Source organism: Lepisma saccharinum, chromosome 6, assembly GCF_977018435.1.
Source record: "Lepisma saccharinum chromosome 6, izLepSacc3.1, whole genome shotgun sequence".
Lineage (NCBI taxonomy): Eukaryota > Metazoa > Arthropoda > Insecta > Zygentoma > Lepismatidae > Lepisma > Lepisma saccharinum.
Window position 1 is genome coordinate 20758797 of NC_139234.1, and position 26625 is coordinate 20785421.

The following is a 26625-nucleotide window of genomic DNA, read 5'->3' on the forward strand; positions in this document are numbered from 1 at the left end:
GAAAATAATTGTCTAATAATTTCAACATTTTCATGCGTTCAATTGTCCATTGAAAAACTACAATGTTTCTCTTAATATGTTTTAACTTATTTCAAAATAGTCTCAAACAGAGCTTTGAATTTTGTTCGAAGTCCACTTTATGCACATGTAATTAATAGAGACTGGACTTATAGTGGGATCCGCACCACTATTTGCCCCCAACGAGTCTCGAACACGGGATTTCTTGATTACAAGACGAGGACGTTACTAGTACGCCAATGGAGGAGGCCTAATCTCTGACGGGGACATCTGTGACATGGCACCTTGCCAACTGAGCAACGTCAAATGTCGCCTAAAGAAGGGAGCTTGCCTATGGTAACTTAATGTTGTTGAAACTGCTAGCGCCGCCAAGTGAATGGTGCAAAGCAAAACTAAAAATTATTCGTCTGAATATGTGTTAACGTTTCCAAATATAAATGCATTCTATTGCTATATTGTACCTTATGCCACGCTGTGAGCATCAGTGTCAAATTTCATGAACATCGCCTGCATCGGTTTCTTGTATCTTTAAAAAACACCACCTCCAAGATGTCATTTTCTTTTCTGATTGATTCGCTTCTATGCAGACACACATTGATCTTCAGCATTAAAATCCAATTCATATTCAGAGGCGAATGTCGACTGTTTGATTAATAATTTAACCCCCCCCCCCAAAAAAAAAGAAAATATTATGCACGAACTCGATATATGCATAATTACTTGCAGCTTCCACACCAAGCACATTCAGTTGCAAAGTTTGTAACTCCGAGTAACGTACACAGAATTGTATGGGGAAACCATACGGTACGTAACTGCACTATTTGGGGTGAATTTTCCGTGTTATGTACGCAGTATTCACGCGTCATGTAAAATAATTACCGTATTTACTCGAGTATAATGCGCACTTTTTTGGGGTCAAATTTCGTCTCCAAAATTATGGTGTGTATTAAAATCGTAGGCCCATTAGACTCGGGTGCAACAGGTAAAATTAAGTTTGCTGCACCCCATGTTGTTGCACACTAACTTTCCGCTACCTGGAAAAAGATCACAGCACCTCTAACTAAAAATCACTAAAAAAAATAGAAATATTTCGGATGCGCTAAACAGCAGTGAAGACTATATGTTCTATGCTAGAATTACGTTGGGATAAAATTATTTAATAAAAATATTCTCCAAGCTTAAGACGATGAACTCTGTACGTAATAACAACATTAACAGCTGTAATGGTCCTAAATTTGCGTTAAGAAAAGTGGTTTCTAAAATATGACGCCAAAGACTCAGCATTCGTTGTTCATAGTATCTACTGAAACAAGAATGGTACAGTTGTGTAATTATTTTAACGTTAGCACACAAATTGAAGCAATTTCATTACGAAATAAATCATAACAACATAATGAAGCGTATTTTGAAAATACGTTTCCAACCCAGCCCCCATGGGCCTAAACATGAAAATACTTATATTATAAACGAAAGTTCTCAAGAGATGACGTTGTATATATTATACATGTCGATATTATTTATTATTATGTTTTGCGAATATCTACTGACTAATGAACATACCAATTAATGTTATGAATCTTAGTTTCTGATACCAACTGATATTGTACTGCACTAATGCTTCATAATTATTGATAATAATGCAAATTTCTGGCACTAACTGAAGTTGTACTAAAGTAAAGCTTCATAACTATATACTACACATTCATTTTACATATAATGAGGGTCGGTCGCCTATATATCTGCTCTTCCTGAGGAATTTTGTTGGTGCAGAAAGTAGATGAACAGTCAATGATAAGCTTTCAACCCAATAGATTTCAGGATTCGTATAATAGAGGTTTGTGAAATGCTCAGTTCTGCTGAGGCTTTTCTTGTAGACTTGTGGGGACTGTGAACACAAACACCATAGTTGTCATGAACACCATTATTATAGTACAGTATAACCCTAACACATCCTATTCCACCTACTGTCACGTGACTTTGAAATTCCAAAAAAAAAAAGAAGCCAAATTCAAAATGGCGCTGCTCCGTTACTATTGGCCATATAAGAAAAAAAATTACCATGTGGTAACCCGAAACCTCCTCTTTGTAAAATCGGCAAGTGGATTTGCTCCATCTGTCACGGTTCTCGCGCCAAAAATTCCCAAAGCGACCCATGTTTTCGGCACCGGTGGCCACGTTTTTTTTTCCTTTTTTTGGAACCCTGTAGCCAGGCCTTGGGGCCGATTCGGTTCGTACTCGACTTGTCGCACTTTTATGAGATAACTTTTCGATCGCCGACATTTTCGAAAAAAATTCCCCGGCGCGTTTCCAAAATCCACTCCCGAAAGGCCACTTTTTGTGTGACCCTGGGCCCCGTTGCCATGGCAACCACGCCGAAATCCTTATTCTGATATTTTAGGTCAAGGTCCAAGGTACCCGAAAATGGACCCGGTTTTTGATTTTAGACACCCAGCCTAGGAGAGAAAAATCGCACAAAATGGCCAAATTTCGGGGCCCGGACGGGTCCGTCGTTGAAAATACCCCTATGGTTTCTATTAAAAAAAGCCCCCATTTGGCTATGTCAGATTTTTCGCTAGGCCCACTCTTTCTTATACTCTTGTACAGCATTAGCTTCTCATTGACTGTCCACCTACTTTTTGTTTACTCTGTATCTTTCTCACCGAAGTCGGCTCTTATGATGAAGCACACACGCAAAACACTTTCTTGTAATGGTGTAAGGAATTATGAGCAAGTACAAGGGCTCAATTCAATAACTTTGCCCCGAACAGTGGACTTAAAATATATCAACTGCCTCTCATCATGCACTGAATTAAACAAACCAACAGCTTTTCTGATCACGAATTATTGCAATTTTTCAATTGGATATCCAAGTTCTACTTACCCACAAAAAAATCCAGAGCATGAAAATTGTCAAAGCAAATTTCCAAAGTTTTCCCTTTTTTGTTCAAGTCTGAAACATTTGTAAAGTGGACAATATGGTAGATAAATAAAGAAAAATAGGGGAAGTGGAATTAAAACAAATATCCTAATGTCCTTCAAATCGGATGTGGTCCACAAATGCAGAAGCAGGCCCATCTTGTGGTTATCTGGAGCAGAACGTATTCGGATGCGAACGAAACTCGCTTTCTACCTCACATTGTACGCATTGTGGAATTTGCTCGGAAACGCAAGCCTCGTTAAACCTGCTTTTCTTCTCTCTGCTTTTCTGGGATGAAACAATAAAAGTCGTTTTCCAGTCAAAAGTTCTACTAAAAAAGAACACACGTCGTGTGAACGTGCAGAAAAATTAGCATGAATTCACTTTAGCAGGGAAAACTTGGTAAACAGAATTTTTAAAATCTTCTAGATCCCCTCTGTCACCGATTACCACAATTCTACACTTGCAATGCAATGAACTTGCCTACCTCGACATTGGGTAAGTTATAATTTTGTGCACAGTTACTCAATCAGTGAAAGTTCCATCACGTTTGTGATTTTCTTTAAACATCTTACCATGGTAATGTTCCTGCCATTGTTGGATCGTTTTTTAACATCTTTTGAACAATTGAGTTTCCTTTATTTCCCAAGAATAACGTAAGAATAAATTATTTAATATAAATTCCTGCTTGCAGTGGCACCGATTAGGGGGTTGAGGGGGCCTGCCCTCCCTTCTCGCCATTCTTGCCCCCGCACTATGCTAAATCGTATCTACAAAGGGAAATATACTGTCTTTGACTTCCAGTTTTGGCACCTTGCCCCCCTCCCCCCTAGGTTTTGGAACCCAATCGCAGCCACTGCCTGCATCTAATAAATACACATGACGGGATGTTCTCAAGGGGTCTTGGTTAGATTTCGTTTGTGGTCACATTTCAGTGGTTTCACTCACTGGCTTACGCAGAATTTTTTTCCGGGGATGGCTTGAATTTTAAACGATAGTAGATAGCTGTTTTCTGGAGGGGAGGCATACACAATAAGATATTTAGTATATTTAACTTTCCACATTCAAAAATGGATATCGGGGGTTATTTTAAGGGGGGGTTGCCTTTCCCAAATTTGTTTTTCCGGAGTTCTTCAAAGGGCTGTAGCTCCATCAGCCCCCCCCCCCCCCTGCCACACACACACACACGCTCTGCGGAGCCAGTGGTTTTGCTGTAGGTAATATTCATCAACGGAGGCAAAACTTCACAGAAAACTAAATGCATCATATCGATTGATGCACCAGAATGCATCGATTGATGCACTAAAGTGTGTTTTGTAGCTTCTTCAAAGAATCACATTCACATTTGATGCATTTTCGTGGATTTTTGTATGTCGTGAAAGAAACACCAAAGTGCATCATTTGATTCAAGTGAGGATTCTTTCAGTTGAGATGCACTTTAATGTATCAGTTGATGCACCTTCCTGCATCTTTTTGGATGATGCACTTAAACGTTTGGTCTGAGCAAATAACTTTATGTAGCTCAGACGAAACGTTTTAGTGCATCATCAAAAAAGATGCATTCTGGTGCATCAAAACACATCAAGGTGCATCAAAACGCATCAGCTGATGCATTAAAGTGCATCTCGACTGAAATAAATCCTCACTTGAATCAAATTATGCACTTTGGTGTTTCTTTCACGACATACAAAAATGCACCAAAATGCATCAAATGTGAATCTGATTCTTTGAAGAAGCTACAAAACACACTTTAGTGCATCAATCGATTAATTCTGGTGCATCAATCGATATGATGCATTTAGTTCTCTGAGTGTAGGCAAATAACAAAGAAAGTTCTAAAGCAGAGATTTCTAAACTCTTCCGAGAGTCCACATTTGACAATACATGAGGAGCTACCCGACTGGCTGGATTTTCAGGATTATTTCTTGGTTTATGAAAACTTTAAGATGAACTGAAATCGTTCTTTTTTAGTACACAGTTGGATGGGGCAAGGCAACATCTAGAATTTTAGAAAGTTCTAGATTTATACATTTTACGGTTCCTGAGATGTCAGTATATCACTTTGATCAAAGTAATTGCTCTCTATCACGGCCAGCCGTGGATCGATAGAGTTAAATTATTTTGGCTTGAGCTATTACGAGGTCTTATAAATGCACAGAGATTTATTTTATATAGTCAGTCTATCTCTATCGCCACCATCGACGCTAGTGCGCATGCGCTGACCGTGCGAGTCCAGTGGCAAAATAGGGGGTTGCGTGAAAATTGTTTGCTTCTGAAACAAGATGGTAGATTTACACAAATTAAAGTCTTCACCAAAATACGCTAAGAGAGGAGTTAGAAGACTTGTAAAAGCCATCACAAACACAACAAAGAGAGTGGTGATAACCGAACCTGCAGGAACGGAATTTTGATGTGAAACTTACAGTGCTGTTTCGTGCTACTTTCCGCCTATGTCCCTGTAGTGAGTAGACTCGTCCTCTAAAGCTAGTCTTGTCCAGTGATGTGCCGTAGACTTTAGTCCACGTCTACATGCGTTGTCTACACGTAATCTACGCATAGATTACATTGGGTTGTAGTTTACATATACTACGTAGACAATCTAAAGTGCATTAAAATTCATTTTCAAGGGTTTCATGAAAAGAAAGTGACATTTTCAACTATATTGGTTCCTAACAAACTGAAAAGAATCCTATTTCTCTTCTCTTCTCTCATCAACTATGGAAGAAGATAAATAGTATGCAAAAAACAACAACAGATGGCAGTCGTGAGGCAAGAGTGGTCTTTTCCCCATAAAACACTAGAATATTTCCTATGTTAGGTTTTTCCTAGGTGGGAAATTGTTCGAATTGGAAGAAAGAGTATGAAAAGTTCTCCTCACACATCAGCAACTGATACGCAGTATAATTTTCTTTTAATTGCACGGCGCCCTTTGCTATGTTCTCACCTTTCGCCATGTTGTTTACATAGATTACGTCATCTACGTGTATAAAATTGTCTACGTGTAGAATGTAGACTATCGTAGTTTACGCGTAGACGCACATCACTGGTCTTGCACGGTCGGACAATAGCACTGGCAGTTACCGATACACCGCGGTTAACATAGACGGACAAACGTGACAGGTGCATAAGGATAATTTTTCATTCTTACTGATGAATTTACATTTTTTTTACAAAAAAAAAAGATTGCCCGAGTACATAAAAAAAGTATCATGAAAAAAATTGTGAAATACATCCAGTTTGTTTGGACTTTTTAAAAATGTTGTATTTTTTTTTATATTTTAAGTCCTTTTGAGCATTTTCAATAGTTTTCTGGAAGGCAATGACATTTTTCTTATATTTTGACATTTTAATTATTACTGTTTCTGCTTGTCTTCAGATTAGCACAAAACACCAATAGCTTCTACCCCTACTTTTAAAGTTTTGTGAGGTGAAAATTATTCTCTTGCTGGCTGTGAATTAAAACCAGGAGACATTGCTTGCTCCCATTGCTACAGTGGATGTAGATTGTAGCTTGTCCATGTACAAGCTGTTACTAGCACACGGCAGACAATCATTTTTATTTGAAAATCTCTACAAAGATTTATTGTGAAAAGTCACTGCCATTTGTGTTTTCAATAACAAAACAGGATATTTTTTGTACATCGATTAGAAATTTCATATAGTTCTACAGTGATCAGAGGGTTTCTTACAAGGGTGCAGAAGGGCATTACTCCCTTTCCGAACAAGTTACAGTAAATTTAAAAATTTTGTACGGTCGTCCATTAAATTGCAGTCTAAAATTAACGTATTGTCTGTTAAGAAACTAATAATAAGGAAATATTAAATATTTATTGGTATTTTTTAACATTATGGGTCATTTACTTTAATATTCTTTCTATTTGGCATTTTTCATCAATTTTTAGATTATTAAATGTCTTACCGTACTGCTTGCTACCAAAAAAATTCGTTATTTCCATTGGTGGATTGTCAACGTCAATGTTTACTGTGATGAGGTTTATCATTCATCATCAACGGGGATGAAATTTTACTTTTGTTGACACAGATTCTAAGATGTTATGGGGAAGGGGTGGGTGCATACCCTTATTAAATTGTACCATGAGGAAATTGATGAACCACGAGTCGTCCTTTGAGTCCAGGACTTTTGACTTCGCTGCATCTTGCATCAATCACTGCACCACGGAGGGCTGCTTGACTGACAGTGTGTTGGTCTGCAACATAGTTCTGTGCGTGGATGTGCCATGCAGCAAAGTTGACCAGCGGACAGTTCTTATTACTACATAATGTCCATAAAGCACGATACCCCGCACGGCAACGAAAATAATATCAAAAACATTTCAGCTTCGTGACTTTCAGACATATTTTCCATGTTTGTTTACTGGTAGTCTTAAATTTTCATTTTTATGGTTGTTTTGGTACCTAGGTTCCGATGGTATTCAGTTTTCAAAATTTCAATTCGGAAATATTTTTTCTGTAGGAGGTGTAGGGAAGGAAGAAATGAAAATGGCAGGACGAGTTCAAATTCAGAGTGGTCCGAGAGTACACAGACAGAAAACGAAACGCATCAAATGTATTTGAGGCGCCAGAAACGTATCGCTTATGTGTTTTGGCCTTTCCCAAGAATCAGGTTTACAGTTTGTACATCGTTTGAAAAAATAACGCCAAAAAACACACTACAGGGTGAGGCACCTTTTAATTTGAAAACGATTTGACAGAGGGCGATGAAATTTCGGATAAGGGTAATTGAGGTGGAGGTACACCAGATGGGGCTAGTGTGTCTCATGGTGGCCATCTTGAAAGCCGCCATCTTTGAATTACATCCAGATTTTCAAATGGGAAAAGGGTGATGTAGCATATCATTTGACATGTGCGTTTTCTCAGAAACAAGAATATGCAGTTATTTTTCCCCTAACTTTATTTGGTGAGGATATTTTCACAGTTGTGTGTAGTATGTGTGTATCAAACAATGCATTTCTGGTGCATCAAGGAGATTTCATGTATTTAGATTACTTTGTGTAGCATCCGTTCTGAATTGTGGGAACATAACGATACAAATAAGTAGCAAATATTTGCATCTATGACACACACACACACAAAAAATGTTAGTTACTTCAAACATGCCGAATTCACGCTACCGAAAAAAAAAACACCTTTGTTTTTGCACATCGCTCCGTATAATGTATGCACGCAAGGTACGGAGTGGGAGTTTTAATGACGTCGACGCTATTGTTTTATGTGGAGCACGACACAGTGGAAGAAGGAGCAGTTGCGAGGTTCCACACATCGCACACCCTGGTGGAACAAACAGTTTGCCGATGCCAGTCTTACATGCATGAAGCTGCCGTGAAAAGGGGAGAATTCACCGGAGTATGAGATGGGATGAAGATGTTTTCTGATCTAAATCTTCTCACAGAAACAGAATTCCATCACCTACATTCCACAGATGCAATTATACTCTATATCAGTGGTTCTTAGCCCAGGGAGCCTCAATATTATGAGTGCCCCAAACGATTTGAGGAAATTATACAAACTTTAATACTTACTGCATTTGTCAATAGATGGTGCTGCTAAATAATATAACTTAATAGTTAAGTGTGCCCCATGATATGCCAGATATACAGAGACTGCTCTTCCTTACCTTAAATACAAGTATAGTAACCATTTGTGATAACAGGCAAGGTGTGCGACTGCCGTGCAAGGACCCGGGTTTGATTCCTGGAGTTGATTATCTCTTGTGAGAATTTTTTAAACAACCCCTTACATAAAGTGTTACTCGTAACTTTGCGATAACTAAATTCATCCTACGATGCTACACTCTTACTAAAAATTAGTAATTAAGTTCATTCAATTTTATCGCCCTAGGTAATTATATTTATCAAATAACTTAATTAATTTACCTTTATAGTTAATTAATTTTCCCTTTAGTTAATTTAAGTCTTGGTTAATTTTATCCTTTATTTAAATATTTTACCCCCCAACCCCTCATTAATTAATTTTACCCTTTTCGTCACTTTTTTTAATTCACTTTGCTAACAAAATAGATTTTACGATCAATATGCAATTAAGTAGCACACAAACACATAATGAATCATAAATCCCACATTAAGTGAACAGCTAGCCAATGACTTCATCCTCCCTCGAAGCAAAGCAAAACTAGCTAAATAAATGCAGCTTTGACCCAAATACACATTTTTATGCTATTTATTGGTGTATTGCATGCAGTTGTCCGAGCTGAAATATATTTCCTTCTCTCTCTCCCTCGTTTATTTTTTCCTTTTACACGTTACCGCATCTGGCATCTGAAAACTCCTTACAATAGAAACGTTCCAATTTGTGATGCACAGGAGCGAGGTGTAAATATTAACAAAGTTGAAGAGATTAACAACAGAAACACATTAGCGGCAAAACCTTTTTCGTACACATCAAATAAAGTTAATTTAAAATGCTGTAAGTTCAGAATTAAATTTGAACAAGTCTGGGAATTTTTGTAAAGTTGGTTCAAGTTTGACACGCTCTTAATTGTATGAACAAAGAACCCCTACCTCTCAATCTCTCTTCGGAAGCAGATGTGTATAATCTATAGATAAAATCTAATATTTTACAAGAAGTCAATGAAAGTCATCAACACACACACACAAACTGGATTTCTTTTACAATACTCTTTGTGTCCTTCATATACAGGCATATGAAAATTGTACCATTTTCAGAATTCAACTTATTAGTGCCTTAAAATCAGGCATAGAAAGGGAATGGTTTTGCATTAATTCATCCCATCTCTTCGGGAACCTGCTTCCTGCCTCTCTCTGTGTGAAAATGAAGATGAAAGTAAAAGCGGAGAGAGGAAAGCTTTGTCACGTTATGCAAAAAAACTCTCGACAGTGGGGACGATGTCTAAAATTGCCTGCGAAATACGGAAATAATGAAAGACAAGTATAGAGGAGGAGACGATGGAAAATTGGATTCGTTAGGAGAGAGAGTGAAAAAAGAAAGAGGTGTATTTCATCCTGAGGAAAAATTGTGAGAAAACCATGTCTTTCAGGAGTCTCCGTTGAGTAACATTTTCCTTGGCTGGCTTAACTCTTTCTTTTTTTGCATCCCACGGAATCTACACAAATAAACAAAGATGGCGCTGCAGCTTTAATAATCGCCAGAGCTGCAAGGTGGCTCAGTTTTCCTCCTGTAGAGAAATAAGACTTTCAGCTTTTTGCAAACTATTTTGTTCCTCTGCTACTGCGGATGCTTTCGGTTTCATTGGTGAACCGATTCCTTCTCTAACCCAAGGTTTATACAGAAATAAAGTAACAACAAATGCCTCGGACTTTCCATGAAACATAGTTGAGAGTGCTTGTATTGGAATGGCCGGATAAATTCCTGTGGCTTTCTACTCCTATTATAAAGGACTGTCGAGTTTATATTGAAATTAGGAATGGTCATACGCAGAAATATCTGGGTCACTGGTAATAATGAATACGAGTGCCTGATTTTCATTTCCTGATCAGGGCTCCCGAATTTCGTAGCCGGTTACCCAGATCGGAATATGTTTGGCCATGCCTATACCGCGTTTGTTACAACCTGTCCCCTTTCCCGCGCTAGGGAGCGCTCGACAGTTTCGGTGCCAATGAGAAACGAGGAAAAAATCGTCTGCTGGGCAGCGAGGAGCGAATGGAAGCCAGAAGAGAGGCGCTTACGTAGACGCTGTTGCGACGTTGCATATTTTAATTGGCTGCCTGGCTTTGACTTTCCCCAGCACCGAGAAAAGCCAGGGAGCAACTAGCGCGGGAACCGGGACAGGTTGTAACAAACGCGGTATAGTTGAAAAAACGGGCCACCCCGATGATAAAGTTGTCGCGCCTTGGAATCAAAAGGTTCCGGGTTCGATATCTGATGGTTCGGATCCCACTTTAAAATGTACGTTCAGTTCTGATTAGCCTATTTGTGCATAAAGTGTACTTCTGTAACTTTTCCACAATGTCCCAAATAGGGTTCGGGAACAACACGGCCATTCAAATAACTACTGAGACGAGCACGAGACCAAATACTTCGAATTGAGTCTGAGAATTCTGTAGCCTCTCTTGTTGAGACTTCAGTATACCACAACGTAACGTTAATGAAAATTGTATTTAATCAATATTACTTTAATATTCGGCATATTCATTCATGAAAAAAGCCTGCATGATTGCAGCGAGTGGTTAGGTTCATCCTATTCCGTTTTTATATGCACTGTACAAGCTCCAACAGACGATAAATCTGAGGAAAATCTTCAATTACTTCATGGATGAGTGGCTAGAAAACCAATAAGTGCAAGCAGACCTGAAGAGTTTGACATGGAATGAACAACTCCATCAAACTATGGAACCCCGCAATAATAGCAAGCTTGAAAGACCACACATGGGAATAAGAGACCTCTTCAAGTGCTAGAAGTCTGGAGCTGGGAAACGAACCAGAAGGTAATGGAGCTGAACTTGGAAGGAGCGAAGAAAGTAACAATACAGGAATTTGAACGAAATGACCGCCCTATCCTAGCTTCGACCGTCTGTCGTGAAGCTTGTCCGTGCCGGCCCTGTGCAAAGCTATATGACAGATAAAACTCGAAAATAGTTCAGGTACCTGCTGCAAAAGAGAGCACACAGTCCTGGCTGAGCCAACTATTGACCTCCACTCACTACCTTTATGTCAAATAGTTTGGCGTGCCCGAAATCTGCAGTTCTCTTCCTATGTTAAAAATGGATAAGTTACTCCATCTAGTCCTCAGATTGGCAATCTCAAATGTTCGTAATCAGGACTGTTCGAAATCTAGAGTGCCAGGAATCTCGTGTGCCAGGAATCTAAGAGTGCCAGGAATCTAGAGTGCTCGGAATCAAGACTACTAGGAATCAAGAGATCAAGAGTAGTCGTAATCAGGACAACGTTATTGTCAGGGCTATAGTCAATTTTACACATTTTCTCCGTTATTTTTTAATATTTCTCAACAAACAAGGATATAATCCCATTCAGTTCTTTTGCAAACCAACCATCTCCAAGATACAATTACGCGCCGTGAATTCCGTAATGAAATAAGAGTACATGCCAATGTATCTTGAGACACTACGGAATAGCGAACAGGCGAAAGTGAAACGTGGCCAGGAATTTCCTGGTTCCCATTGAATGTCACCGAAACGCAAGACTTGGCGTGAAATACCGGTTAACTGGATCGAACAGTTGGGAACTCTCTCGAGGGCTTTCATGGTATTCCGATAGAGCACGCTGAAAGCGGAAGTGATGTCGCGTCTTGTGCGGCTTCTCTTCTCGTCTCCAGAACGCATTTTGGTGTTGGAAAGTAGCATGACGCATCAAGCAGACGGTGACATGCTTCCTTACCTCTTGTCTGTCACCCTTTCCTTTCTCTGGTGGACTGTCCAGCTTTTCCATTGGAATTCCATGGACTCTGAGTACCGCATTGGATCACTTTCGCTCGCTGAAACTCGATCGAATCTTCCACGCTGGAGCGTGATTCGCTCGAGTATATAGAATATCAAATATCATTTCAATGAGACAATAATCGTACAAATATATATATGTAAAATTCGTGCTGGTAGTTTCAGCCCATAATCATCTATTCATTTTCATATATTGCTATGTATTGGTAAGATAGACTAAATTACATTTTAACATGGAGATGATGACTATGTTTATTTTAGTTTCAATTTTACTGTGTCTTTCACTTCACGAAGCATATTTGAAGGTTCACTACTACAGACAAATTACTGCTGTAAGTGAACTACTGGGCTTCGAACGTATACCGGTCGTTTGCTTGTTCGAGCGTTATTCGCTCAAGTGAAGAAACAGTCGATTCCGTAAGCCATCTAGCGTCATCCGTGGGAACTATGAGACGATCGAGCAGTTCTCTTTAAGTGTGCATCATGGGCTGATTTAGGGTGAAGAGATTGGAGAGGGCTTGAAGTCCCCATGAGTCTTCAATTAATACAGAGTATCCAGCAATCACTCCGCTATATAAAAAAAAAAACCACCCACCCACCTTGAAATACAAAATGTACTTGTATTTCTATTTTGTTTAGCGTCGCTTATCTGTCACTTTTGGCTAATTCCAACGATGGGGGGAGTGCAAAGAGACTGACAAATAACTCCAATGCCGTCTAGGAGTAGAACACTGAAACTTGGGTGGTGAGATCGATTTATAAGTTTTATTTTACTTCATTTTCTGCCACTTTTGGGTAGTTGCGATGCTGATAAGATGAAATGGACACAGGCAGCACATACGTCCATCAGATGGCCTTACCGGCCGCGAGTCTAGACGCCAGACCCTCGTTGGCTCGCATCTTTGCAGTTGGCGGGGTGTACTAGATTAAGTGAAGCTAGCTTTTGGGTGTCTTACACCGTGGCAGTGAGATAGTAAAGTCGACCACTTAACGCTGCACTACACAACTAAAAAATGTACCGTGTACGTGTGTTGTTTAATTCAGCTTTCCAAGCCATAAGTGACGTCATGTTTAGTTTGGATTTACCTACAGTACACGTTCCGTTCACGAAAAAAACTGTTTCTGTCACGTTTCTTTGTAAATTCACGGGCAAGGTGTTAAATGTTAATGCCATAACATTGTACGGTAACTTTTAACACTACCAATGAGGAAAACAGCAGTGGCGAAGATATAGTACAAGAAATGTAAGCACTGCTTGCACTATTAAAATATTATTTTATGTGTTTACTGTTGATTTGCCTTATTTAGTTTCAATTGCACTAGATATCGCGAAATTTTACGGCCGCAAACTCTCTCAGCAGCCCGTGGGCAAGCACCACACTCTTTGCTTGCAGCCAGTGCGCGGGAAACTAATGCTCCTGAAGTATTATATGGAGAAGGGTAGATGCTGGTGAAGGTACGGCCCCCAAACCACTAATAAAAGCTCTGCTTATTGGAGATTTACGGCTTCTCTCGAAAACAGCCGATCCAAGCAGAAAGTGGACACTACTAGCGGAAAGTATATAAGTGTGAACACGATCTCGAAAATGAATATTTGCTTTATTATAAACACAGAATCATTGGAAAAAATATTATAACTGTTCCAAATTCCATGTAGACAAACTTTAAAGCATTACTTTAGTAACACCATTAAGCCTTGTTTCCATGATATGAAAAACTCAATATGCTGACCAAGGCAGAAATTTATTTTATTATAAAACAAACTAAACGTAACGTTTCAACCTTCTAGCAAGGTCTTCTTCAGACTCTGTACCAAGTACAAATTAAACAAAGTATAAAACAGGAAGATATTTGAAAATAAGATCCTTAGGAAAATATTTGGACCTAAAAGGGATGAGTAGACAGGTGAGTGGAGAAGGTTACATAATTTAGAACTACATAATTTGTATCCATGTACAGATATTATTAGAATAATTAAATCAAGAAGACTTAAGTGGGCAGGCCATGTGGCACGAATGGGAGAGGAAAGAGGAGTTTACAGGATTCTTGTTGGAAAACCTATAGGAAGGCCAAGACGAAGATGGAGGGACAACGTTGAGATGGACCTAAAGGAAATCGGTAGGGATGGAAAAGAGTATATAGATCTTGCTCAGGATAGGGACAGATGGAAGGCCTGTGTTGCTGCTGCCATGAACCTTCGGGTTTAAGAAGGCTAGAGAGTTATTTAATAAAATAAATTTCTGCCTTGGTCAGCATATTGAGTTTTTCATTACTTTAAGTTTCACGATTTGAAAAACCTCAATAAATGTCGAGTGTCCCCGGCACTGGAAGCTTCAGGACAGCTGGTTGGAATCTGTGGTCCGCCGGAACATTTTGCATTTGTATGGGAAGAACGAGTGGTTGAAGTGAGTGTTCTCTTTTGTTTGGTGTGTTGTAAATGTATCAAAACAAACATGACTATTTCAAATTGTGTACGGGAAGCTGTATAGCAAGTATTTTATTATATCAATAATGTGACCAAGAATTTTGAACTAAGAAGCATGGCCGTTAAGAGAGGAGTTGGGGGATATAGGTATTATTATTATTAATTTTAAAATGCCCTTTCCATAGGGGCCGACTGCATAGGGCTCAAGCCGCCTCCCCCCAATGTTAACGATGTGAAGGCAGAGCTCCCAAATAATTTGCTTAAGAGGATCTAATGTATTATTTTGCTTCTCTTGTAAAGTTTACTCTGAATTGTGCCACATGAACTTAACTTTAAATACACATTTGAAATGTTCTAGACCAGTGGTTTCCAACTTCAAAAGGTCCGAGAGCCAAAATTATATCCAGCAGTTGATAGGCGGGCCGCATTTTTTTTTGGGGGGGGGGGGGGATTAAAAATTACAAAAATTGTAAGTACTGAACTGAAAATGTAGTACTTTCGCATGACCTAAATTTCTAAAATGAGGCAATAAAACAATGGAATTACAAATCAAAATTGTATAATTACAATTTATTTCACAAAAACCCAATACTTATTGATGAATTGAAAGAAATTAAAGACACACCATACAAATAAGAATCCTTCATAGTAAGTGTTCAATGTGAAAATTGAGCCCGATCTGCTTCTTTTATTAAAGTTTTATTTGAATTTCTGTATTTGAAAGTCTCGGAAGGTGAAGCAGTGAAGAATCTGCCAGTCTGCTTCTGTAGCGGTTCTTGATGAACTTCATTGAAGCAAAAACACTTTCACACGAGTATGTGCTGCCGAACATCGATGTCATTCTTTGCTCAAAACTACGAAGGTTTGGAAAGCGTTCTTTTGAAAGGTATTTGAAAAACTCTGGCTCCTTTTCTTGCCTAGTTTGAAGGAACACATCGCCTTGCAAATCACGCAATTCAAGTTGGAGAGAAGCTATTTTAATTTTCAGTCTTACGTTTTTTGGAGATATCGCTCATTTCGATATTTGCACAAACTTTAACAAACAATCAGTCACAGTACAATCCGAGTTGGGACACTGGAAATCTCTTCGTACTTCGTGCATAGTAAAACAGATCTCTATAGCGCCTCTCTGCAGTTTGTTTCTGAACACAAAGAGTGAAGCCTTCGCGGAAGCAGGCGAGTTCATTCCACATAGCGAAGGGATGGAATGCATGGTGTGAAGAGAAAGTTACGTCACTTTAGATTCTCCTGATTATTATTATTATTGACTGCAAAATCAATTCTACCTGTGATATTGTCTTTCTTCACAGAGCATCCGTTCCTTCAGTAAAATAAGAACGTATTTTAATAAAAATAAATAAAATTAATGTATTTTGCAAAGTGGCTTCGCGGGCCGCAGAAAAAGGCAATGGGGGAACGCTGGGGAGCTGAGACCCCTAAAACATAAACTTTTGGGGGGGGGGAGGTATGACCAGAGACAGCAAAACACACGACTTATTACTATATACTAACGTAAGTATATAATTATGAGTATTGTTAACATTTTTACTAAAGAGTTTCAAAAGACGATGTGCATGAACTAGGGGAGTGGATGGGACGTTCGGGCTACAAATGGCTCTCATGTGACGTTCAGAACGAGATCGTTGATATATTAGGGAGATCTGTTCTGCGCTCCGTGGTATCAGATATTAAAAGTCGGGAATGTGAACAATTGACATTCTACATTCGAACTGTGAATGAAAATTTTGATATTTTTGAGGAATTCATGGGCTTTTACGAGATTCCGAACACTGAGGCCAACCTTAAAAAAGGGAGGGAGTGGTCATTCATTAATTTATTTCAGTGATCAGAGGCCCCCCAATAATTTTGACAAGTCGGCGCCCCTGGCCCTTTTCTTCCTAGAAAAGCTAAGGTTTTCACTGGAAAATAGCATCTCCGATAACGTGGTGGTAACGTCCTCACCTTATAATCACAATCGAGAGGTCACGACGGGCTCAATACCCGGTGGAGGCACATGGGGGTTCGGATCCCCTTTAAACTATAGATCCAGTCCCTATTAGCCTAACAGTGCCAGTGGACTTAAGGCGAGGAGGGACAATTTCCCCTAGGTCTTTCTCGCTGGGACAGCTTTCGATCACTGTTGCCAACTTTGCTCTTTTGGAGCCAGATCTGGCTCTTTCGTGCACTCGTTACTGTGAACTGTGGCACCCGCCCTCTACCCCACCATGGTGCCATAACGACCAACCTTTGCCATGAGTGTACATTTTGCACGTGACGTGATATTCATATACATTGAAGATGTCAATATTATTATCCGGGAATCCTTTATTTTCGATTTCATATGAACATCATAAAATTATTGAGATGGGTAATGCCGCCAAATCTAGGCGGTGAAAACTAAGAATACATTTCCACCACTTTAAAGATAACGGTAATAGCAGCTCCCCCACCCCTCTGACACCTAAATTACCCTAGGAGACACTTTATGCAGCCTTCGTTAATCGAGATCCTTGAAAGTCATCTTTAGCTTTTGGTGAAATGTAGCTCTTTTATGCACATCAGGTTTGGCAACACTGCCAGGATGGCTGTAGGAGGCAAGGAGAAATACATTACGCTTATAGGAGAATTATTTTACTCGTTTTCTTGGAGATATCAAACTTCCGATGGCGGAAAAAAATATATGATCGGGTAAAGGATCCATTGAAGATGATATTTGCGCTAGAAATAGTCGAAACTCCCATTTGTTTAGCCGTAACTTCAATTTGAAGTTGTCTCTCCATAAGGAATACATGGGATTCTGTAAGTAGGTATTCATCACATTTTTCAAAATTGGTATCTAGCTTAATAATCAACTTTAAAAACAGCTTCCACTTGCAACATGGGGAGAAATTCGTACTCTCAAATTATGCGTGGATTTTTTTTTAGTAGCAGTGCCAATTCCGACGATATTTAAATAAATGCATGCCTGGTGCGAAATTGTCACTCCTCACCTTAAAGCAAAAATAAAGCAACTGAGAAAATCTGTCAAGAAACATTTGAGATATGGAAGATCGAAGCGGAGAGTTTTTGAAACGAGGGAGTCAAAACATCTTTATCCGACATTCGAACATTACAAACATTGCTTTTAAGAGTGTGCCTTCAGAACGAAGGCAAACATCCGGAAATAGAGAATTATTTATTTCCCAACCAGCGCGCACTGCAGCGCCATATTCCGACCATATCAATAGATCACTGTCTGTACGTGAGTAAGCTAAAAGAATTTTCCTACCTCCTGCACGGATGTTGATCATTTTGTTCTCCCTCTACGTGATGATGTGATCCTCACTTGCGCCTGCTGAAAAAAGAAAACAATATTTAGGAATGCAATAAAATATAAATAAATTTACCAGTCACAATTTAACGTTAAGCTTAAAGATGAAGGGAATAAAATATAGACACAAAATGTGATAGCTTTTTCACCCTATTTTTTTTTCAGCATCAGATTTAGTAGCTAAAATAACTGGTGTAACATAACACCTAATTGAGGGTTTAAGGCCTATATTTTGTGGTGTTTGACAGGCAATAAATAGTATCCTAGCATGACTGGGATGTCATTTATGTACAAATTATTTACGTACATGTAAAATCTGGAATACCAATGTCCAGTGGCGTTGCGCAGTTCTCCGGGGACCCCCCCCCCACCTGCAAGTATAATTTTGGGGGCCACTTAGCGAAAAAAAAAAATCGAAATTACCCCAGAGTGGGACGGATGACTAAAGTTAGCTAACCCCCCCCCCCCAGCAGTTGTAAAATAAACTAGCTTTAACTGCAAACACTCTACGTTCCCATTTCTTGTCATCGACTTACGCTATCAGGGTAGTAGTTTCTATAGAGCGACCACAAACAGAAGAACCTTGGGCCAAAATCCCTCGCACGCTTTCCCCTCGATCCCTTCAGCTCGCGCCATAAGGAAGCATGCTCCACTCTCCCCCTCCCCTCCTCGCGGGAGTACGGTGCACAGGAGTCGCGGGTCTGCGCAGGTTTTTGTTTTTTGCTGGTGGTTCCACTATAGGAACTAAATCAGGGTGGTCCGAATCTCTAAAAATTACTAGAAGAAGAAATTAGAAATATTCAACGCAGTGGCACAGCCAGGATTCTCTTTTCGAGGAGGGGAGGCTTCACACAGGCAAATATTTTGTTCGAAACACTTTTTTTTTTTTAAAAAAAAAAAGTTACATATAATACACATATGTTTTAAAAAAATACTGTTCGGGGAGATTGTTTAAAGGATAGTAAACGCTCCTTTTTTTTGTTATTTTGATGTACCTTCAGCCCCCAAAAGACATTCCCTGGCTTTGCCAGGCCAAGATTCAACGGAAGAGCCGCTCACATTACTCTTCTAGTACCAATAATGAGTCATATACTCAAGCAAACTTATCATTTCAGTTATGGGGGTTGAACCGGACCTTTAGATTGACATAAGATCAATTGCAATCAGCTACAAAGAAATAGCAGCGGACTCCAATCTTGACACATAGACAATAAAGCGGCGATGGGACTTTATTCACACAAACTTTGTCACTCAATGAAATGTCGATTGGAAGAACCGAACACCCGCCCCCAAACAGAAAGTTGTTGCCGCACGGGCACGGTGTTTAATTTTGGTGTTAGTGGAGCTCAGTATTATTATTCATAATATTAACGATGCCATTTCCTTTCGATAGATCACTGATATTTCTTTTAAAAGACTTTTTCATGAAAATAAGAACCATTTTGTTAATATATCATAAGTGCTCGAAGAGTGTGGGTGAGATGAAGGTAATGTATGCTGCCCCCCACCCAGTTAAGAAAAATTCATAAAGCCTCCCCCCTGCAGCTAGGATAATTTGCACAATAACTCGATTTCCCCTGGGTTTTACCTCCCGAGATTTAGGGCCCTTTTGAAGTGAAACGTAACAGGTGTGGCCAATGTGGGAAATTTATCTCAGATCTTATTTCAATTTGATATTGGCTTGGGGCCCCCCTTCAAAATATTTGGTGGGAAGTTATATTTTAAATATCACATGTAAAAGTAATATTACTGGTAAAAGAAAAAGGTCATGGATTATCAAGTTTGTCTGCTTAGGTATTGTGTAACAATAAGACATCGACTGGTTGAGCTAGTGAATTCTTCTACTGGATTTTGATTTGATTTGATTTGATTTAGTTTATTTTACTTCGCGTTTTGTGCCTCTTGGCTAATTTGCGAAGATGGGGATGAGTGATGAAATGATGAAATTGATGAATGGACATTCACAAACAACCAAGCCCGACCGGGATTCGAACCCGGGACCCTTGGCGTCGCAGCGCGATGTGCTAACCACTCGGCCACAGGGTCGGGCTCTTCTACTGGATTCATATTGTAAGCCCATAGTGTAATATTACTCATGAATGACGTATTGAGACTCAATAGACAGGTGACTCTGGAAGGTTCTGTCATTGGCTGGGCTTCTGCGCTGGTCGAGCGAGAAGTTTAGCGTGGCAGATCCTTGCCGACTACGAGAGACTTCTGACGTACTGGACACTGGCTGGACAGGCTGAGTATATTGCATTACAGTCTATCGCCCTTTATAGGCCCTCATGGCCGGGTGTAATTTACCTAAAGTCTATTGATTTATTTTGAGTTCTTAAAAGTGCAAGAAAAAGAAATTGTTTTAGTTTAGATTTTTTTAGGTGGATTGCTCCGGGTCATGTTGGCTGTGTGGGGGGTTTTGGGCTGGGTTGCGATTTGCTCTGACTCGTGTAGCCTTTACTTACTGACTGCTGACTATCAAATGGGACAAATTAAACTAGGTTAACTGGGAGATAATCCATAGACATTTCTGTTGAATTAATTGTATTTGGAAAGTATAAGTACTAATATATTTTGTAATAAATATTGGGTTAACGAATATTAAGTTCCAATTGTATACTTTAAGTACCTAATATATGATCATCCACTGCGCCGATAAGACAATCCTCGTCTCACTTCTTTGGTATTAAAGGGGAAACAAGAGACGTAGAGGATTATAAGAGCAGAGCATGGTTCCATGCTGGATCTGTCTCTGGTACTTGTGTACAATTGGCTATAAATATATCAATATTTCTAGTTTGGTTAGACTGTAAAATGGTGCTGTAATATGGCTCGGAATTATTATACAGTAGATATTACGGGAACAGTGGATGGGAGGAATTTTGGTCCGCCTTTTCCCCCACTTTCATCAACTCGTAGAGAACATTCTGCTTCGCAGTTGTTAAATGAATTTGTTGGACCCTTTCAACACACTCCTGAAAATGCCCAAGGACGACAAAGGGAGGGGGAAGATGTAGAAACGTACGTAAAGGTACCTTGTAAACCCCGGTGGGTGAATAAACGCCCAAGTAAGCCTTTGGAAAGTTCTTCGTCTTCTGAAGAAGACGAACGAGTATTATATAATAGGTCCGATTTGAGAAAGTTACATATGGAAATGGCCAAAGAAAATTTGACTCAATTAATAGCTACCGTACCTATAGTTAAGGAAATTAATGCTGAAAGCCTGTATCGATTTCTGTATGTATTGCAGGGTATTAAAGACAGAAAAATGTTTCCTTCTCACGAGATTATGCTCGCAGTTTTACCAAAATTAAATACTGAAATGGGTAAATTATGGATGAAATGTATAATTGAAAATATCCCTTGGAATGATGTATTTCAAATGATCTTAAATAAGTATGCAACTTCTATTGGGAGACAGTATTTATGTAATAAATATGTACTGGGTAATCAAAGAGACAATGAAACTCCATTAGAGTATTTAGAAAGTAGAGTTCGAGCTGCTAAGATTTTACAGTATGATATGGATGAATGTACTTTTGTAAGTTATCTTGTTGATAGACTTAAACCTCAGTATTCCCAAAAATTGTATCTAATGGGGATACCTACTACTTTAAATGACTTACAGAACGAGTTGAAAGTTTTAGAAAAACTTTCTTATTTGTCCAAAGATTTTTGGGGATTGCCTAATATGGAACGACAATTCAAGGCTAAAGGTCATGCATTCAAATAATATACGCCCAAATATTGTCGTAAATGTTCAGCAAGTGATCATTTTGAGCGATGGTGTCCGATGCAGGTGAGAGGTGCTCAATTTGCTTTGCAAGGATCGCGTAGTGACATAGGACCCAGACAAGGTGGTGAAACTAAAGTGACTGCTGTGTTTGTTGACTGTAAAATCAATAATCTGAAATTTTTGGCCTGTTTAGATTCTGCGTCAACATATAGTTTAATTAGTGAAAGTCTCTTAGATCGAATAAAGACTAGGGGAACTGTTCGAGAATGGGATTTGGATATGCAAGTGATAGTTGGTAACAACAACCTTATGAATATTAATAAAGGAGTTATGTTAAATGTTGGTCTTGGAAATTTATCGTGGACCACAACTTTTCATGTTTGCAAAAACATGCCTCTAGACTTAGTGCTTGGTGTGAGATTTCAGAAACAGTGCCACATGGTGATTAACTATTTAGAACAAATTGTTGGTTTTTCCGGAAGTGATGAGAAAATCCCTATTAAATGGACATCTGAAAGCTTATGCAAAAATTTTCGTGTTTTACAGAATATAGGTCAAAGACAAGATCGTCCTTCATTTCCTGTACATTCTCCTGCCCAGGGTTCAGCCAGCACAGGCCGAGGTGTCGGAGCTCGGTCTTATCAGCGCACGAGAACTGACCAAGGTCAACATGTAGCTTTCCAGCAGGCAGCAGGTGCGAACCAGGAAAACTTCGTCAGAAATGTAAACAATGGTGAGAACTCCTTTCGGAGCCAGTCCAGGACTTCGTGGAGGCCACGAGAGAGAAGGCGTGGACTCGAATCCAGAGCTTCTGATGTTTCTGGCGCATCTTTTGGACAGTTTGCGTTAGAGGATACTGAACAACAGTTATGTAAGTTGAAAAGTGAATTTTCTGATGTTATTACTTCTAAGCTAGGACGTTTAAAGAACTTTTCGTATAAAATCAAATTATATGATAATGTTCCTGTACATCGGAGTCCATATTTTGTTCCACCATCTAAACAACAGGAACTAGATGGAGTGATTACTGAATTATTAGAACAAAACATTATTGAAGCATCTTCGTCACCGTACGCAGCACCTTGCTTTGTAATTCCTTCTTCAGGGGGCACTAAAAGACTTATTTGTGATTATTCTGCAGTGAATAAGAAAATAATCTATGATGCGCACCCAGTGGCTAATATGGAAGAGACTATGGCTCAATTGAGTCAGGGGAGAGTATTTTCTGTTATTGATTTGAAAAGAGCGTTCAACCAGGTAAACTTGGATGAATCTAGTAGAGATGTAACAGCCTTTGTAACTCCCAATAATCAGTATAGATATAAGGTCATTCCATTTGGCATTAGTATTGGGCCAAGTTGCATGTCACGAGTTATGAACCAAGTTTTTCATGATTATAAGGGAAGATTTTTACATTTATTTTGTGATGACATAATTGTTCATAGTGCTAATGAGAAAGAACATCTGGAACATTTACCTTTAGTACTGCAGAGATTACGAGAATATGGGTTAACTATTTCCCCCAATAAAAGTTGTTTTTTGAAAAGGAGAATAAAATTCTTGGGATTTATTGTGGGGCAAGGAAATTGTGAAATGGATCCTGATAGAATTGAAGCTATTCAAAATCTCCCTTCTCCTAGAAATTTAAAAGGATTATTAAGATTATTGGGTACCTTAAATTTTTATTCTAAATTTATTCCAGAGTATTATTCTACTGTGGTAGCTCCCTTAAATGAAATTCAAACACCCAAAATAAAGTTTCATTGGGGTTCTAGGCAACAAGAGGCACTAGAAAAAATTAAAACTCTATTTAGAGAACATGTAATTTTGAAATTGCCTGACTTAAATAAACCGTTTGTTATTCAATGTGATGGGTCCTTGAGAGGATTCGGCTCTTGTCTTTTACAAGCTGATGAAAATAATAATCTGAGACCAGTGGCGTTCTTTTCTAAAAGATTAAAAGAAGTTGATAGAAAACGAACAATTTATGAGATTGAACTTATAAGTTTAATGCAAGCCATATCACGTTTTGAATACTGTTTGAAAATTCAGCCTTTTATTATTCAATTAGATAATATGAGCCTTAGTTATATGGTTAAACAATCTAGGAAATATTCCAAATATGCGAGATGAGTGGAGAAACTCTCTTGTTATAAGTTTGAAGTGGTGCACATACCCTCTAAGCAAAATGTGACTTCTGATTTATTATCTCGTATGTATGATTGGAGAGATTATCAAACGGAAGAATTAGATTCTGATTATGTTAGTAATGTTAATTTGGCCATGTTGGTAAACCCATTTCATGCCGATACCTTGAAGAAAGAAATGTTGAAAGATCAGGAATTGGCCAATATTATGCGGCAAATGGAGCAAGGTATAAATTTCCCAAATTATAAATTGCATCGAGGTTTCTTATACAAAAGAACTAAAGCAAAGAATTTTCCTTATAGGATATGTGTACCAGATAATTTGAAACATCCTTTAATATTATATTATCACACTAATATGCGAACAGGATCTCATGGTAATTGGTTGAAAACACTTAAGCGTCTACAGAGACACGTTACTTGGGAACGTATGTCTCAGGATGTTAAGGATTTAGTTCAATCTTGTGATGTATGTCAACGAGCTAAGTGTAAAAACACAACCCCTGAAAATATATTAACGTCTGAAATTGTAACAATTCCTATGAAAAGGTTGTACATAGATATTTGTGGACCATTACCTGTCTCTAATGGTTATAAATATATTTTTGTTCTGGTAGATGGAGCATCAAAATTTTGTATATTTGAGCCTATTAGGAAATTGAGTTCAAGGGTATTGATTGATAAATTAGATCATATATTTTTGACTTATGGCTATTGTTATGAGATTGTATCAGACAATGCGTCATATTTTGTATCAGATGCATTTACCAGTTATTTATTTAACCATGGAATTCAGCATATTAGATTATCAGTTGGCAATCCTCAGGCCAATTTAAGTGAAAGATACATACGTACCTTGAAAACTGCCTTGAGATGTTATTATTCAGCAGATCAAACTAAATGGCATGAAGGTTTGAAAAAGATACAGTATAGTTTAAATTGTTCATACCATCATACATTGAAGTATACTCCGTCGGAATTGTTTTTGGGACGACAATTGTGGGATCCATTGGAAGTTCAATGGCAATTATCTGATATGGATTTTAATGTAGCAGATGGTAATTTGCAAGATAAATGGAAAAACGCTATCAGAAATATGCAAAGGGAATGGGAAAAGAGAAAACAATTGTATAAGAAGCGATATGCACCCATAACGTTTCAAGTCAATGACAAAGTATTAGTTAGGACTAAGATTAAATCTTCCTTAGAGGACAAGATAACTAAAAGTCTTTCTAATATGTACGAGGGTCCATATTTTATAAGTAAATTTCTAACAGAGAATTCAGTTCTGGTTAAGAAAGTTGATGATGACAAGGTATGTTCCAAAGTACATGTACATAAATTGAAAAGATATTTGGAGCCCAGGAGAGGCAATAATAGGTAATTTTATACATGGATCGACAAGATCTCAGAATATATGTAAGGTTAATTAAGGATTCTCCCATTATATAAATGTAAATTATTGTAGATTTGGTGTATGTTGCCTGTATTATAGTATGAATGAATGGTTTGTTTGTAAACTTGTACTGGTACCAGTTTGTTTTCTTTTTCTTTTTGAATATTTACAGGCGATGGAGTTGGAGGGATGACATGCGCAAACCCCTATAACTATTACGAAACCTCGCCCTAAAGCTTGAAACTTGGTTATGTAAGAAGAATATGTTTGAAATGTGAATTCTAAAAAGATATGTGTAACTAGTAGTACACTATGTGCTAGAAAATTGTAATTTTTGGGGGAGAGGTTGTTTTGTAAGCCCATAGTGTAATATTACTCATGAATGACGTATTGAGACTCAATAGACAGGTGACTCTGGAAGGTTCTGTCATTGGCTGGGCTTCTGCGCTGGTCGAGCGAGAAGTTTAGCGTGGCAGATCCTTGCCGACTACGAGAGACTTCTGACGTACTGGACACTGGCTGGACAGGCTGAGTATATTGCATTACAGTCTATCGCCCTTTATAGGCCCTCATGGCCGGGTGTAATTTACCTAAAGTCTATTGATTTATTTTGAGTTCTTAAAAGTGCAAGAAAAAGAAATTGTTTTAGTTTAGATTTTTTTAGGTGGATTGCTCCGGGTCATGTTGGCTGTGGGGGGGGGGGGGAGTTTGGGCTGGGTTGCGATTTGCTCTGACTCGTGTAGCCTTTACTTACTGACTGCTGACTATCAAATGGGACAAATTAAACTAGGTTAACTGGGAGATAATCCATAGACATTTCTGTTGAATTAATTGTATTTGGAAAGTATAAGTACTAATATATTTTGTAATAAATATTGGGTTAACGAATATTAAGTTCCAATTGTATACTTTAAGTACCTAATATATGATCATCCACTGCGCCGATAAGACAATCCTCGTCTCACTTCTTTGGTATTAAAGGGGAAACAAGAGACGTAGAGGATTATAATATACTACACTACACTACGTTTACGACAAGCAGTGTAGCTATAAAAGTATGAGATTAGAGAATTTTCCTACCGATTACCATCTGTGAGCAAGAACGTTAATTCTGCACTTCGTAGGAGACCCATATGTCAAGTTGGCCAGGCCCCTCTGGCTGAGATAATACGCCACTACTTATTATCGCAGACGTCGCCATATGATGGTTACTGGGAACCAGATTTCCGTTTCGTAAATCCATTTTTTAGATAAGCAACGCTA

The 26625-nt window shown here is 38.6% G+C and overlaps 1 protein-coding gene across 2 annotated transcripts in view; it reads right to left on the reverse strand.

Moving 5' to 3' along the window:
* Positions 1-26625, reverse strand: part of LOC145988615 (uncharacterized) — a 627408-nt gene that overhangs the window by 411100 nt on the left and 189683 nt on the right. Inside the window, exon 2 of one of the 2 annotated variants that reach the window (XM_083123628.1) lies at positions 18042-18104. The gene's annotated coding sequence lies outside the window, so the exon portion shown is untranslated. Of the gene's footprint in view, positions 1-18041; positions 18108-26625 lie in introns of both variants that reach the window. The other variant, XM_083123627.1, reaches the window with a different exon arrangement.